Raw genomic sequence first — 14702 nt, forward strand, 5'->3', positions numbered from 1 at the left:
CTCTTTTATATTTTCATCCACAGACTAGTATGAGGGCTTGTTTTTTGCGCGACCAGTTGTCCTTTGTAATGACATCACTCATTATATCATAAAATGTATGGCGCAACCAAAAAACACTATTTTTGTGGGGAAATTAAAACGAAAAACGCAATTTTGCTAATTTTGGAAGGTTTTGTTTTCACGCCGTACAATTTCTGGTAAAAATGACATGTGTTCTTTATTCTGAGGGTCAATACGATTAAAATAATACCCATTATTATATACTTTTATATTATTGTTGCGCTTAAAAAAAATCACAAACTTTTTAACCAAATTAGTACGTTTATAATCCCTTTATTTTGATGACCTATAACTTTTTTATTTTTCAGTATAAGCGGCAGTATGGGGGCTCATTTTATGCGCCATGATCTGTACTTTTTTTTGATACCACATTTGTATATAAAAAACTTTTAATACATTTTTTATAATTTTTTTTTTAATAAAATGTATTAAAAAAGTAGGAATTTTGGACTTTTTAAATTTTTTTTCGTTCACGCCGTTCACCGTACGGGATCATTAACATTTTATTTTAATAGTTCGGACATTTACGCACGCGGCGATACCAAATATGTCTATAAAAAATGTTTTTTACGCTTTTTGGGGGTAAAATAGGAAAAAACGGACGTTTTACTTTTTTATTGGGGGAGGGGATTTTTCACTTTTTTTTTACTTTTACATTTTTTTACATTTTTTTTTACACTTGAATAGTCCCCATAGGGGACTATTCATAGCAATACCATGATTGCTAATACTGATCTGTTCTATGTATAGGACATAGAACAGATCAGTATTATCGGTCATCTCCTGCTCTGGTCTGCTCGATCACAGACCAGAGCAGGAGACGCCGGGAGCCGCACGGAGGAAGGAGAGGGGACCTCCGTGCGGCGTTATGAATGATCGGATCCCCGCAGCAGCGCTGCGGGCGATCCGATCGTTCATTTTAATCGCGAACTCCCGCAGATGCCGGGATCTGTATTGATCCCGGCACCTGAGGGGTTAATGGCGGACGCCCGCGAGATCGCGGGCGTCGGCCATTGCCGGCGGGTCCCTGGCTGCGATCAGCAGCCGGGATCAGCCGCGCATGACACGGGCATCGCTCCGATGCCCGCGGTTATGCTTAGGACGTAAATGTACGTCCTGGTGCGTTAAGTACCACCTCACCAGGACGTACATTTACGTCCTGCGTCCTTAAAGGGTTAAATGAAAACCACAATTTTGCACATTTTGGAGGGTTTCTTTTCACACTGTACAATTTAGGGTAAAAATGACATGTGTTCTTTATTCTGTGGGTCAATACAATTAAAATGATACCCATGACTAGATACTTTTATATTTTTGTACCGCTTAAAAAAAATCTAAAACTTTTTGTACAAAATCAGTAATCTAAAATCATCCTATTTTGACCACCTATAACTTTTTCATTTTTCTGTATATAGGGCGGTATGAGGGCTCATTTTTTGTGACGTCATCTGAACTTTTTATCTATACCACATTTGCATATATAAAACTTTTATATCATTTTTTATAATTTTTTAATAAAATGTGACAAAAAAGCAGCATTATTGGACTTTTTAACATTTTTTATGTTTATGCCGTTCACCGTATGGGATCATTAACATTATATTTTGATAGTTTGGACATTTACGCACGCGGTGATACCAAATATGTTTATTAAAAAAAATTACGCTTTTTGGAGGTAAAATGGGAGAAACGGACAATTTTTTTTTTTATTGGGGGAGGGGATTTTTCACACTTTTTTACACTTTTTATGTCCCCATAGGGGACTATCTATAGCAATCATTTGATTGCTAATACTGTTCAGTGCTATATGTAGGACATAGCACTGATCAGTATTATCGGCTATCTCCTGCTCTGGTCTGCTCGATCTCAGACCAGAGCAGGATACGCCGGGAGACGGCCGGAGCCAGGTGAGGGGACCTCCGTCCGCCATTACAGATGATCGGATTGCCGCGGCAGCGCTGCGGGCGATCCGATCATCTATTTTATTATGCGCATTGCCGCAGATGCTGTGATCTGTACAGATCACGGCATCTGAGGGGTTAATGGCGGACATCCGCGCGATCGCGGATGTCGGCCATTACCGGAGGGTCCCCGGCTGCTGATAGCAGCTGATAGCAACCGGAACCTACCGTGTATGATGCGAGCACCGCTCCGATGCTCGCGGTCATACACAGGACATAAATGTGTGTCCTGTTGTGGGAAGTACCGCCAAACCAGGACGTACATTTACGTCCGTGGTCGTTAAGGGGTTAAGCTCATATATAAAACAAGGACAAACATAAATGTAATTGTGAAGTAATTATCAAATTATTTCTTATAGATGTGACTACCATTGTGTTTATAATTTTGTACTTTAACCGTTAAACACAAAGCCCATTTTGACCTTACGGACCAGAGCATTTTTTGCAAATCTGACCACTGTCACTTTAAGCATTAATAACTCTGGGATGCTTTTACTTATGAATTTGATTCCCGGATAGTTTTTTCATGACATATTCTACTTTATGTTAGTGGTAATTTTTTGTCGATACTTGCATCATTTCTTGGTGAAAAATTCAAAAATTTGTAAGGGTAATGGACATACAAAATAAATTATATATTGATTTATACAGTAAATGGGCTTTTGGAGAGCAAATTGTGCTGAAATGGTTTTTGGAGGGGAATGTTTCATTTAGGAAGCCCCCACGGTGCCAGAACAGAAAAAAAAAAAGATAAACACATGGCGCACTATTTGGGAAACTACAGTCCTCAAGGAACGTAACAAGGGGTACAGTGAGTCTTAATACCCCAGGGGTGTTTGACACATTTTTGTTAAAGTGGGAAATGAAAAATTCATTTTTTTTTCACTAAAATGCTGGTGTTACCCCAAATTTTTCATTTTCACAAGGGGTGATAGAAGAAAAAGCCCCCCCCCCAAATTTGTAACACCATTTCTTCTTAGTATGGAAATAACCCATATGTGGATGTAAAGTGCTCTGCGGGCAAACTACAATTCACAGAAGAAAAGGAATGCCATTGAGCTTTTGGAGAGAGAATTTAGTTGAAATGAAAGTCGGGGGGGATGTGTGCATTTACAAAGACCCTGTGCTGCCAGAACAGTGGACCCCACACATGTGACACCATTTCGGAAATTACACCCCTGACGGAATGCAATAAGGGGCGGGGGTGCAGTGAGAATTTACACCCCACTGGCGTTTGACAGATCTTTGGAACAGTGGGCTGTGTAAATGAAAAATTAAATTTTTCATTTTCACGGACAACTGTTCAAAAAATCAGACAGTCAGACACCTGTGGGATGTAAATTATTACTACACCCCTTATTACGTTCCTTGAGGGGGGTCCGCTGTTCTGGCAGCACGGGGGGCTTTGTAAATGCACACGTCCCCCGACTTTCATTTCAACCAAGTTCTCTCTCCAAAAGCTCAATGGCCCTCCTTCTCTTCTGAGCCCTGTAGTGTGCCCACGGAGCACTTTACATCCACTTTACATCCAATGGTGTTATATTTTGGGGGCTTTTTCTCCTATTACCCCTTGTGAAAATTTTAAATGTGGGGTTAACACCAGCATTTTAGTGAAAAAAAATAATTTTTTATTTTCATGTCTCACTTTAACTAAAATTTGTCAAACACCTGTAGGGTGTTAAGACTCACTATACCCCTTGTTATGTTCCTTGAGGAGTATAGATTCCCAAATAGTACGCCATGTGTGTTTTTTTTTTTTATTGCTGTTCTGGCACCATGGGGGCTTCCTAAATGCAACATGCCCCCCCAAAAACAGTTTCAGCATTATTTGCTCTCCAAAGGCACATATACTGCATGAATCAATATATAATTTACTTGGCATGTCCATGTGTTTTTTTTTTTTTTTGCATTCATTTTTGAACCGCTGCAACTGTGTTTATGCCAGAACTGCTGCATCAGCCACCCTTGTGCAAATTACCAATTTAGGCTTAAAATGTACATGGTGTGCTCTCAACTTTGAGCCCTGTTGTGCGCTCGCAGAGCACTTCACGTCTACATATGGGGTATTTATGTACACAGGAGAAATTGTGTTACAAATTTTGGGGGTCTTTTTCTCCTTTTACCTCTTGTGAAAAGTAAAAGTATGGGGCAACACTAGCATGTTTAGTGTAAAAAATTTATTTTTCTTACAATAACATGATGGTATAGCCCCCAACTTTTGCTTTTCATAAGGGGTAAAAGGAGAAAAAGCTACCCAAAATTTGTAACACTATTTCTCCCAAGTGGCACTAAACTGTTGCCTTGAAATACGACAGGGCTCCGGAGTGAGAGCGCCATGCGCATTTGAGGCCAGGATTAGGGATTTGCATAGGGCCGGACTCAGATACAAGCATTACACTTGCCTCCACCACCAAAATACCTTACAGCAGTGTTTCCCACACAGGGTGCCTCCAGCTGTTGCAAAACTCCCAGCATGCTTGGACAGTCAATGGCAATGCTAGGAGTAGTTGTTTTGCAACAGCTGGAGGTTCCAGTTTGGAAACAGTGCCGTAAAAAAGTTTTCATTTTTATTGGGGGGGGGGGGTTACTGTTTAAGGGGGTGTGTATATGTAGTGTTTTACTATTTATTTTGTGTAGTGTAGTGTTTTTAGGGTACATTCACACATTCACTACAAATACCAGCATGCTCTGACAGCAAACAGTTTTGCAAGATCTGGAGGGCCACAGTTTAGAGACCACTGCACAATGATCTCCAAACACTGGTCCTCCAGATCTTGCAATACTACAAATCCCAGCATACCCAGACAGCAAACGGCTGTCTGGGCATGCTGGAAGTTGTAGTTTTTGAGGGAGACTGCCCATGTGCTTAGAGCTGGCGGAGATTTCAACTACAGTTTACACTTGGTAGCATAAGTGTAAACTGTATTAAATTTGTTGCAGGGACCACAGCCCCTAAGTGTAAAACCACACCACTTTGTCATAAGCCCAACCAATACTTACCCTTGCACTGCTTGTAATTTGATCACTGAATAAGCTGAGAGACAAACCCTGAGCAGACCAGCAAAAAACAGCTGATTTTTTTGAGAGAAAGTCTATGCTGCTGCATCTGTACAGTTCAAAATTGTAAATGGGTCATGTGATCACTAGTTTGATAAAAGATAAAGTGCTTAATGTGTGATTGTTCTCTTTTTGATAGAATTTTCCTTAAATTGTCGCAAAAAGGTGCTATTGTACCGCAATTGTAACAATGTGCAATTTTGAAAAGTTGCAGCAGAAACAGCCAAATTGCAGTAAAAACGGGTGAGAATACAATAAAAAGTAAATAACATTTTTAAATATTAGTAAAGCACCTTAGTTGTGATTAAAAGTTAAATCTCTTTCACCTTATATGTCATGTCAGGCAGGGATAAGTGCACCCCACGCTCACCCACTGCCCCTTTCCCCATTTACATGACGATCTACCCTAAGCGACAGACCCCCAACTGAGTGACATTCCCTAATCTGGATAAGTGCAGGATGTAGTAATGTCAAAACAACAAAACCAAAATCAGTAAAGAGGTAAGGGAACAGCTTAGGAAATAAAGAGTTAATCAAGGAACAGACTACGGAACACAAAACAGGTATACAGCAAACTGATAAACATACACATAAAGCAAAGTCAGGCAGGCTAGAGTCAAAACTAGGATGGAACAGAGGTACAAACATGCTAGGAAAAAGGGTAATTAAAAGGCAGGCAAGCAGGTTTGCTGGTAGTTGTGCACGCTAGTGCCGCTGTTGATTGGTCCAACTTACAACAGTTCTATTTGGCCGTAGTGGCTATATCAGAGCATGACAAGTGAACATATGACTCCTAGGCTACCTGAGACCCCACACAGAGTCAGTGGAGGCAGAGGAGACAATGCTGGAGCACACATAAAAACTGCACATAATATGAATTGACCTCAACACACTAAACAATCTATTCCACCTGGGTGACCTTCAGCAATAGCAGACTAATAAGATGATCAGGCATACACAAGAACCTATACATTATTCTCTGGAGTGCCTTAAAATGCCTCTTGAAAAAAAATCATGTAGGTGGGTCCAAATTGATAGCAGGTCGTCCAACAACAGTAATTGGGACTGCTTGGCTCTCTGCCGGGCTTTGTCATGTGGGATGCTGGGTGATGACAGGCAGGAGAAATAAAGGCAGAAGATGCCAGAGCCATGTGTGAGCTGGTAGTATGAGAGATAACAACAAAGATGGTCAGCTGCATTTAACTCAGTCAGCTTAGCCTTATTCTCTTGCCATGCCACAGCTTACCAGTGAAGAAGAGTTGAGCTCCACTCTGGTCACAAAATAGATAGCACCAAGCGCCTGCTCCAGTTTCATTCCACCACAGCCAGGCAACAGCAAAGAAGGAGTTGCACAAATTCATGTGAAAATATGTGCAAAATGTATGTGCAAAATTTATTTTTCAAAAAATTTAGTGAAATACTGGCACTGGCCTCCAATGCCTCCTGACCTGATTGGTCTATCAGGATTTCTATCAGTAGGCCCAATACCCAATCTGCTCCTTATTATTTGTAACACGGCTGGTTGGCAACCACCGGTGTACCATCTACATGGAAGCACTGGATAAAACTTATAGAGCCAGCGTGCACTCGCTAATGGATCCCCCTCCAATCCCTGTTGTCAGAGTCTGGACTGGTATGCGGAGAGGACACGTGAGTGGATCCTCTGTGTCAGTGAGGCGATGGCGTGGGCCGTACCAGGGGAACGGAATCTAAGAGGTTACTGGTTTTCACCAGAGCCCGCCGCAAAGCGGGATGGACTTTCTGCGGCAGGTAACCCCCAGGTTGTTCCACCCGATAGCGACTCAACCTCACTGACAGCTGAGACAGGCGCGGTACACAAGGACAAGGCAAGGCGAGGTCAGACGTAGCAGAAGGTCAAGGCAGGCGGCAAGGTTCGTAGTCAGGGGCAACAGCAGGGGTCTGGATACACAGGCTAGGGATACACATGAAACGCTTACTCAGGGCACTAGGGCAACAAGATCCGGTGAGGACAGGAAGGGGAAGTGGGTTTAAGCAGTGCTTAATACACTGATTGGGCCAGGCACCAATTAGTGGTGCACTGGCCCTTTAAATTTCATAGAGCCGGCGCTCGTGCGCCCTAGAGAGCGGGGCCGTGCCCGCCGGGCCGGAGTAAAAGGAGGACGGGGCAGGTGAGAAGAACAGGATGCTACCCGCGGGCGGGCACGTCCCGCCACGCGGATCGCATCCCCGCTGAGGACACCAGAGCAGCGCTCCCGGACAGCGGGACTGCCCGTGGCGCTGCAGGCAGAAGAACGCCGCAAGCTCTCCAGGGAAGGACAGGGACCCGGAGCGCTCGGCGTTACACCTGTAAGGCACTGCCTATTTAACTTTGCTCCACCTGTTGCATAATGCCTTAGCAAGAGTGTCCCTGACTATTGCCTGACTACTGGACTTTGCCTTTGTCTCATCCCCTGGTTCCTGTTTTGCTACTCTTGTGTATGAATTTGGACTGTCGGCCATGCCTCTGTCTGCTAGCAGCTTGTTCCATCCAGCCTGCACATGTAGCCTACTCAGCTTTGCTGTTCTCAAAGCAGCAACTCTGCTGCATTTGACACTGACTACAGTTTCAGTTCACCCCCCCACCCCACACCCCTCCGGTATTCTTGGTGTTAGGCTAGTCTATCCAGCTGTCACTTACCCAAGCCAGTCTAGTAAGTGGCTTAGGGGGTCCACACCCGTAGGAGCATGACAGCATTCAATGTATTTTTAAAAAAAACAGTAGAATGTTGAGCACCATTAACTGTTATATTTTAGTCTTGCTTGTTTCAGTGGAAATAATAGGAAAATTGAAAAACTGTGTTACTAAAAATAAAAAATAAATTGAAAATTACATTATGGGAGGTGGGAGACTGGTATCCAGCTTTGCAACCATTAGGTGTCTTTGCAAATAGTCATTATTAGAAATATCCTATTGATGTGTCTACAAATCTTATTCAAGCCAGTGTGTTTCCATAGTTACAGACTAGAAACAAACCCTGTATAGTTTGACCGTGCACTTTTACTTGCTTTGATCTGTTCCTAACTTCTTTCTAACATATAGCTGCATGGAGACTGATGGAAGGCATTATAACTGTAGAAATAGTTTGTTTCTAGTCTGTAACCAAGTAGACACACTATGGGGGAGATTTATCAAAATCTGTCCAGAGGAAAAGTTGACCTGTTGCCCATATTGCTCAGATGGCTTCTTTAATTTTTCACAGGTCTCTTTAAAAATGAAAGAAGTGAGATGATTGGTTGCTATGGGCAACTGCACCACTTTTCCTCTACACAGGTTTTGATAAATCTCCCCCATTGGTGGATATTTACAAATAATGGCTGTGGTATGTGTTTTTTAACCCTTTTTTTATGGGTGGCTTTTTAACTCACCAAAGTTCCAAAAAAGGCGCAAGTTGGGCTATAAATTTGGTATTTCAAAAATGTCATGTGTGTGAATTTACCCACCTTTCAGGTGATAGTGTCAGGAAGCTCTTTCAGAGGTGATTCCTTGTGTGTTACTGCAAGGCAGTTTAGTAGCTTCATTGTGAATGTCCTTTAATTTATATTTCATTTTACATCTTTTCATTAGCTTACAGGGTTATAAATCTGATGAGGGAAGGGTCGTGTCCCTACCTTGTGGTGGTGTGATGCGATTGGTGCACTTGCTCATGCAGCCTTGTCCATGAGTCATCTCTGTCCATGACTCATAGACAAGCCTGAGGCTGCTGCACCACTGGTTAGTGTCCCAGTAGGTTTGGGGACCCCTAGTGGTGGAATTCTGTTGAGCTGTCTTCTTCATAAACCACTAGAAAATTGTGAAACAAACATATTACATATTGGAAAAAATCATAACTACATGCATGGAAATGTATACATTTAAAAATGTCCTCTTCTGACCCCTATAACTTTTTATTTTTCCGCATACAGGGATGTATGAGAGCTAGTTTTTTGCGCCGTGATCTCAAGTTTTTATCTGTACCATTTTTGTTTTGATCTGACTTTTTGATCGCTGTTAATTAATTTTTTTATGGTTTAAAAAGTGACCAAAAATATGCTATTTTGGAGTTTGTCATTTTTTTTTACGTGTATGCCATTGACCATGTATATATATATATATATATATATATATATATATATGCACATGATGATACCACATTTGTTTATATTTATTTTTATTTACATAGTTTTTATTTTTTATGGGAAAAGTTTTTTGTTTTTTTTGCAATGTTATAGCCCCCATAGGGGACTATAACATGCAATACATTGATTGCAGACACTGATCAATGCAATGCTATGCCATGCAAGAAGCTGTTGCACCATGGCTGAGAGTTGATTCATCTGTTGTGCTTGACAAGCTAACTGCTGCGACTGCTGAGCCACGACGGTGTAGAGATCCGAGACATCTGGCAAAGGCACCCAAGAGGGATCCATGGCCGGATCTTACTGTTATGTCACGGCAGGTGGTGGATCCTCTGGGCCTGTGTGGATGATGACGTGAGCTATGCCAGGGGACAGAGTCTAAGGTGCCGCTGGTTTTCACCAGAGGCGGCCGCAAAGCGGGATGGTCTTGATGCGGCAGGTGGCACCCAGGTCGCTACCCCTGGTACGACTCGTCCACATAGGTAGCTGGGAGGTGACATGGCACAGAAGGAGACTGACAGGACGTGGCAAGATGGCAGTAGGTCAGGGCAGGAACACAGGTGCAGGGTAGGAAGGTAGCAAGGAACAGGTACACAGTAACAGAGACACAGAACTTTCACTATGGCAATAAACAACCAAAATCCGGCAGGGAACCAAGGGAGGAGCTGATATTTAAGGACCAGAGTGCAGGTGTAGACACTTGACTAAATGAGCACTGGCCCTTTAAGAGTGAGGGCTCCAGCGTGCGTGCGCCCTAGGAGGCGGGGGCAAGCACACTGGGGCTGCGAGGACAGGGAGGTGAATGACGGGCTGGGATTCGCATGCGTGCGTGTCCAGCGATGCGAATCCCAGCCCCGCCGGCAGCGGGGACATGACAGAGCGCTCACGGCCAGCGTGTCTGGCCGGAGCGCAGATGTTACATTTAGACACGGCAATCAACTTTGATTGCTGCCTCTAAAGGGTTAATACCAGGCATCACCACGATCGGTGATGTCCGGTATTAGCCACGGGTTCTGGCTATTGTTAGCCGCTGGGACCAACCCGTTATATTGCGGGAGCGGACGCAGGACGTACAGGTACGCCCTGCATCCCTAAGAGGTTAAACATGTCCATTCTAACTATATTAAAAATGTTAACAAATAAAAAAAATAAAAAAATAAAGAAAAAAAAATTAACAAATTATATATATATATAGTAAGGATTTTTCCCTGGGGATTGCTCTGGGATTGTCCTTGGCTCCGCCACAGGACACGTTTCCACTTCAATCAGCAGGCAAACATATGACAGGAACAAACAAAACCCTAGACCGTCTAGTCATAAGTCATAAGTCAACTAATGCCTCCTGCCTCATCTCGTCTCGTCCACACTTCACTGTTGGGGTCACTCACAGCTCGGGCTGTGTGTTCCTCACCAGGACCCCTGCCTCCCCCCACAGCCAACTTGCTGTCTTCTGGGGAGAGCCCAAATATTCTGTCTGACTTCCTTTTAAACACACTTCCCCTTTTTGCAACCTCATTAGTTAGGCCACAGGTGGAGGTTTCTCCAGGGTTAGCTAGGGAAATACACCCTTCCCTTGCCACAGTGTCACATATTCCCCCCTCTGCTCAGACCACCGGGATGGAGCACTTGTATTCAAAAGGCAGAGTCCAACTGCCTTTCCTTTTGCTAGAACAACTTCGTCCAACAGGTTTTGAGGCACTTGGCTTACTTCTTCAGCAGATTTTATGTGCACCACTTCAATGGTGCACCCTTCTTTCATTCGCACTTTAATCAGCCACCAAGCACAAGACTTTTGGTCCCCTTTGACAAATTCCTTGTAAAAAGCTTTATTCATGTCACACCTTTCCAACGCCAGATTCTTCACTTTGGTCTGTGCAGTGCTCTGGACACAAGGTGCGGACAAGGCAGATGCTCCAAACCTTTGTCTTCTGTCACCGGTACGGCCATCGCCCAAACTTTGCTGGTGGCCAACCAAGCCTGTTTCACCCATTTGCAGGACTTCTGCAGTTATCTCTGGTTTAGCTTCTGCCTCAGAGAACTTCTCTGCCTCAGCATTTTCACCATCCAATGTCCATATCTCTGCAGCTTCAGAGGACCTTTCATTGGGTTTCACCTCAGTCTCAGCTTCAGAGAACTTCTCATATGGCTTCCTCTCATGAACTTCAGACTCTTTGCAAGGATTCTGACAGACACCTGTCCTTGGCCTGTCTCTTTCTTCAAGTCAACTCATCCCATCTCTTCTAATCCTTTAGGGGTTGCCGTCCCCTTTGCAAGGATCTTGGCCCTCAGGGTACTCCCCGGACAGTCTCTCTGGACTGTCTCGCTGCTCTCGGGCAGACTTCTCTTTCACTTCACCACCATCTCTCCGCTCACTCGCAGAAACGTCAAGAGCTCCTGGGGCTGCAACAACAACATCTGGTCCAGTGATTCGACCTTCCTGGTCACGAACCATCTCTGGTCCAGACATCACATCTTCACTCAGGACTCTTTCTATGACAGTAAGCGCAGCACCCAGCTCCACATGTACTCTCTTCAGTACTTCTGCATTATCCACAGACATTTATGTAGCTTCTTTTCCGGTCACCTCTTCCAGATGACCGCTCGATTCTAGCCCCACCTTGGGCTCATCTTCAGATGGTGGATGGAACCCATGTTCCTGTACCTGATCTGTTTCTGGTTATACTGAAGATTCTGTTTCAGTCAGAGGCACACTTGTCACTTAAGTCTCTGGATCCTCTTGGACTTGACACTCAGTCTGTTCTTCAGCTCTCCCAGCAGTCTGGCAGCTCTGTTGAGTAACTCTCAACTAGTGTGTGGTGCAAGTTAAGTGTTGTGGGCCTATCAGGTGTACCTGCTCTAGTTACCTGACAGTCTTCCCATAACGGCTGAAAAAAGGAAAATCCGTCCCCAGTACTACATCATACTCCAAGGAGGGCTCTATTGCAGCCTTGTGACTCACAGTATCATCAGGGATAGAAACACAGACATTAACAGTTTTACAACCCCAAATAACTGCCTGTATAGACACTATGACAGGGTCCGGCTTCACTAGACTTATTATACCCCTAGGCTCTAGCAAAGCAATCATCTTTTTACCATCTTCTACCAGCTCACACAGGTTTTCTTTTGTCCCCTCAGAGTTGGCAGCAGTACACATTACTTCAGAACACATAGGCATGTATTTTTGACAAAAAACATTATCACACTGCATAGGTTCAAAATTTACAGGACAGTTCACACAGTCAAGTAGTGACACACCGCCCACCATTACCTCAGGAACCTTTGTGTGCGATTTTTCTGGCACACTCTCCTCATTCCACAACTGCCAAAAATATGGGAAGTCTCTGCAGAGTATATCCTCTGTAGAGTATAACAAGCTCAGCACACACCTCCATAACATGGCTCACTGTCCCATAACAGGTTTCAAAGTCAATTGGAACAGTCTTAACAGATTCTAGTCGAATCTTCACAAACGATATTATGTCTGGCATGACTCTGGATACAGCCTGGTGACAGTCCAGTACCATGTACAGCGGGATACCACCCACCGTCAACTCATGGATCCTCACATCCATCTTTTCTGGCCTCCTGACCAGAGGATCATCAGGTGTGAAGACGTCCTCTTGCTGAACTGCAGCCAGTTTCATCAAGGTGCTCACCATAACATCCTTCTTAGTGACAACTGGTTGCTATCCACGTCGGTTGCTCCTAGCAATGGCATTTCGACATCGACCCATTTTTGCAAAACAAATAATACGGCTTACTACTGTTGCACTGCTCTCCTTAGCTGAGAGAGCACTCACTCGCTTGACGCGATCCATTGCCCTTAGCAACGCTTTCACCACAGGCTCAGTCCTGCTTTTGTACTCCACAGCTGGGCTTGTCCGACTTGCAACATGCAGGGTGGGTTGCTCCTAGCAGCAACTTCATTGCAACTCGACCGTTGGTTGCTCTTAGCAACGTGCTGCCCGCATCCTCCACTAATTGTAAGGATTTCTCCCTGGGGATAGCTCTGGGATCGTCCTTGACACCACCATAGGACACGTTTCCACTTCAATCAGCAAGCAAACAGTACTTAATGCAAGTCCGGCCCCTCACCAGCTTTATTAGACAGGTTGCAAGATAAATAAAAACATAAGACAGGAACAAACAAAACCCTAGACCGTCTAGTCACTAACTAAACAATCCATCATGCCCTGACTACCAACTGGTGGGCTTTTCCCGGCCAGTTAAACTTATGCCTCCTGCAACCTTCTACTCACTGTTCACACACAGCGTTTGCAACGTCTTGCTGTGTGCCTCGTCCACACTTCACTGTTGGGGCCACTCACAGCTCGGGCTGTGTGTTCCTCACCAGGACCCCTGCCTCCCCCACAGCCACCTTGCTGCCTTCTGGGGAGAGCCCAACTATTCTGTCTGACTTCCTTTTAAACACACTTCCCCTTTCTGCTACCGCATTAATTAGGCCAAAGGGGAAGGTTTCTCCAGGGTTAGCTAGGGAAATACACCATTGCCTTGCCACAGTGTCACAATATATATATATATATATATATATATATATATATATTTCAAATCACAAGGTTATCTTCTTATATTATTGAGTAATATCAACACATTTTTGTAATGTGTGCTTTTTATGCCACTTTTTATTAGTGGTGATTTGCGCCATTTTAAAGGGGTTTAACCAAATTTTGCGCCTTTTAAAAAAAAAAAGTAGCATTTTCATAAATTCCTGACCACTGCAAAAACACAACTCAAAACACGCATATCATAGCCAAACACAGGAATGCGTGTATATGAAAAGTCACAAAAAAAAACACTGCGCCAAAATATTGAGACAATTTAACCCAAGACAACAAGGGTAAAATGCTCCATAAATACCCCCCATTTGATTTAATACTAGCAATAAGAAATGGTTGCAAAGGTTTACATGAGTAAATGTTATAAGTAATACATAAAAACTTTGAAAATAGTAAAAAAAAAAAAAGCCCATACTACTACTAATATTGTTTATGGAGGTTACATGGCCGGATGCTTTATTTGATGTATCTGTTTCAATGGTTGCATGCAGCGCAAATACCTGAACTCACAAACTAGTAGGAGTGTCCGCATACTTCAGACATGTAGTGAAACTGTTGAATAATGAATTACTGAATGATCTATTCAGTTGTGTTTCGTAACTTCCTTGTAAATGTTTACTTTTGGCACAGAACAAGTTTATATGGCACTTCAATAGAAAGAAACCTCATACAGCTTTTGGCTTTGTCTAAAGGTGGCCATACACCTTCAATAGCTGTCGGCCAACAGCTATCTCTTTTATTAGCGAACACAATCATGAATGCTTGGTTTGACTGTTCCTATGCTCTGTATGAGGAAATGGGGGGTAAGCTACTGCCAGACTTCTATATTGGTGGCTACTCCTGCCAAAGATCGGGCAGTTAAAATACAATTTGTGATCAGTGCTCATTAGAATAGCGAGCCTACCTA

The sequence above is a fragment of the Hyla sarda genome, chromosome 2 (genome assembly GCF_029499605.1).
Source record: "Hyla sarda isolate aHylSar1 chromosome 2, aHylSar1.hap1, whole genome shotgun sequence".
In the NCBI taxonomy this organism is placed as follows: domain Eukaryota; kingdom Metazoa; phylum Chordata; class Amphibia; order Anura; family Hylidae; genus Hyla; species Hyla sarda.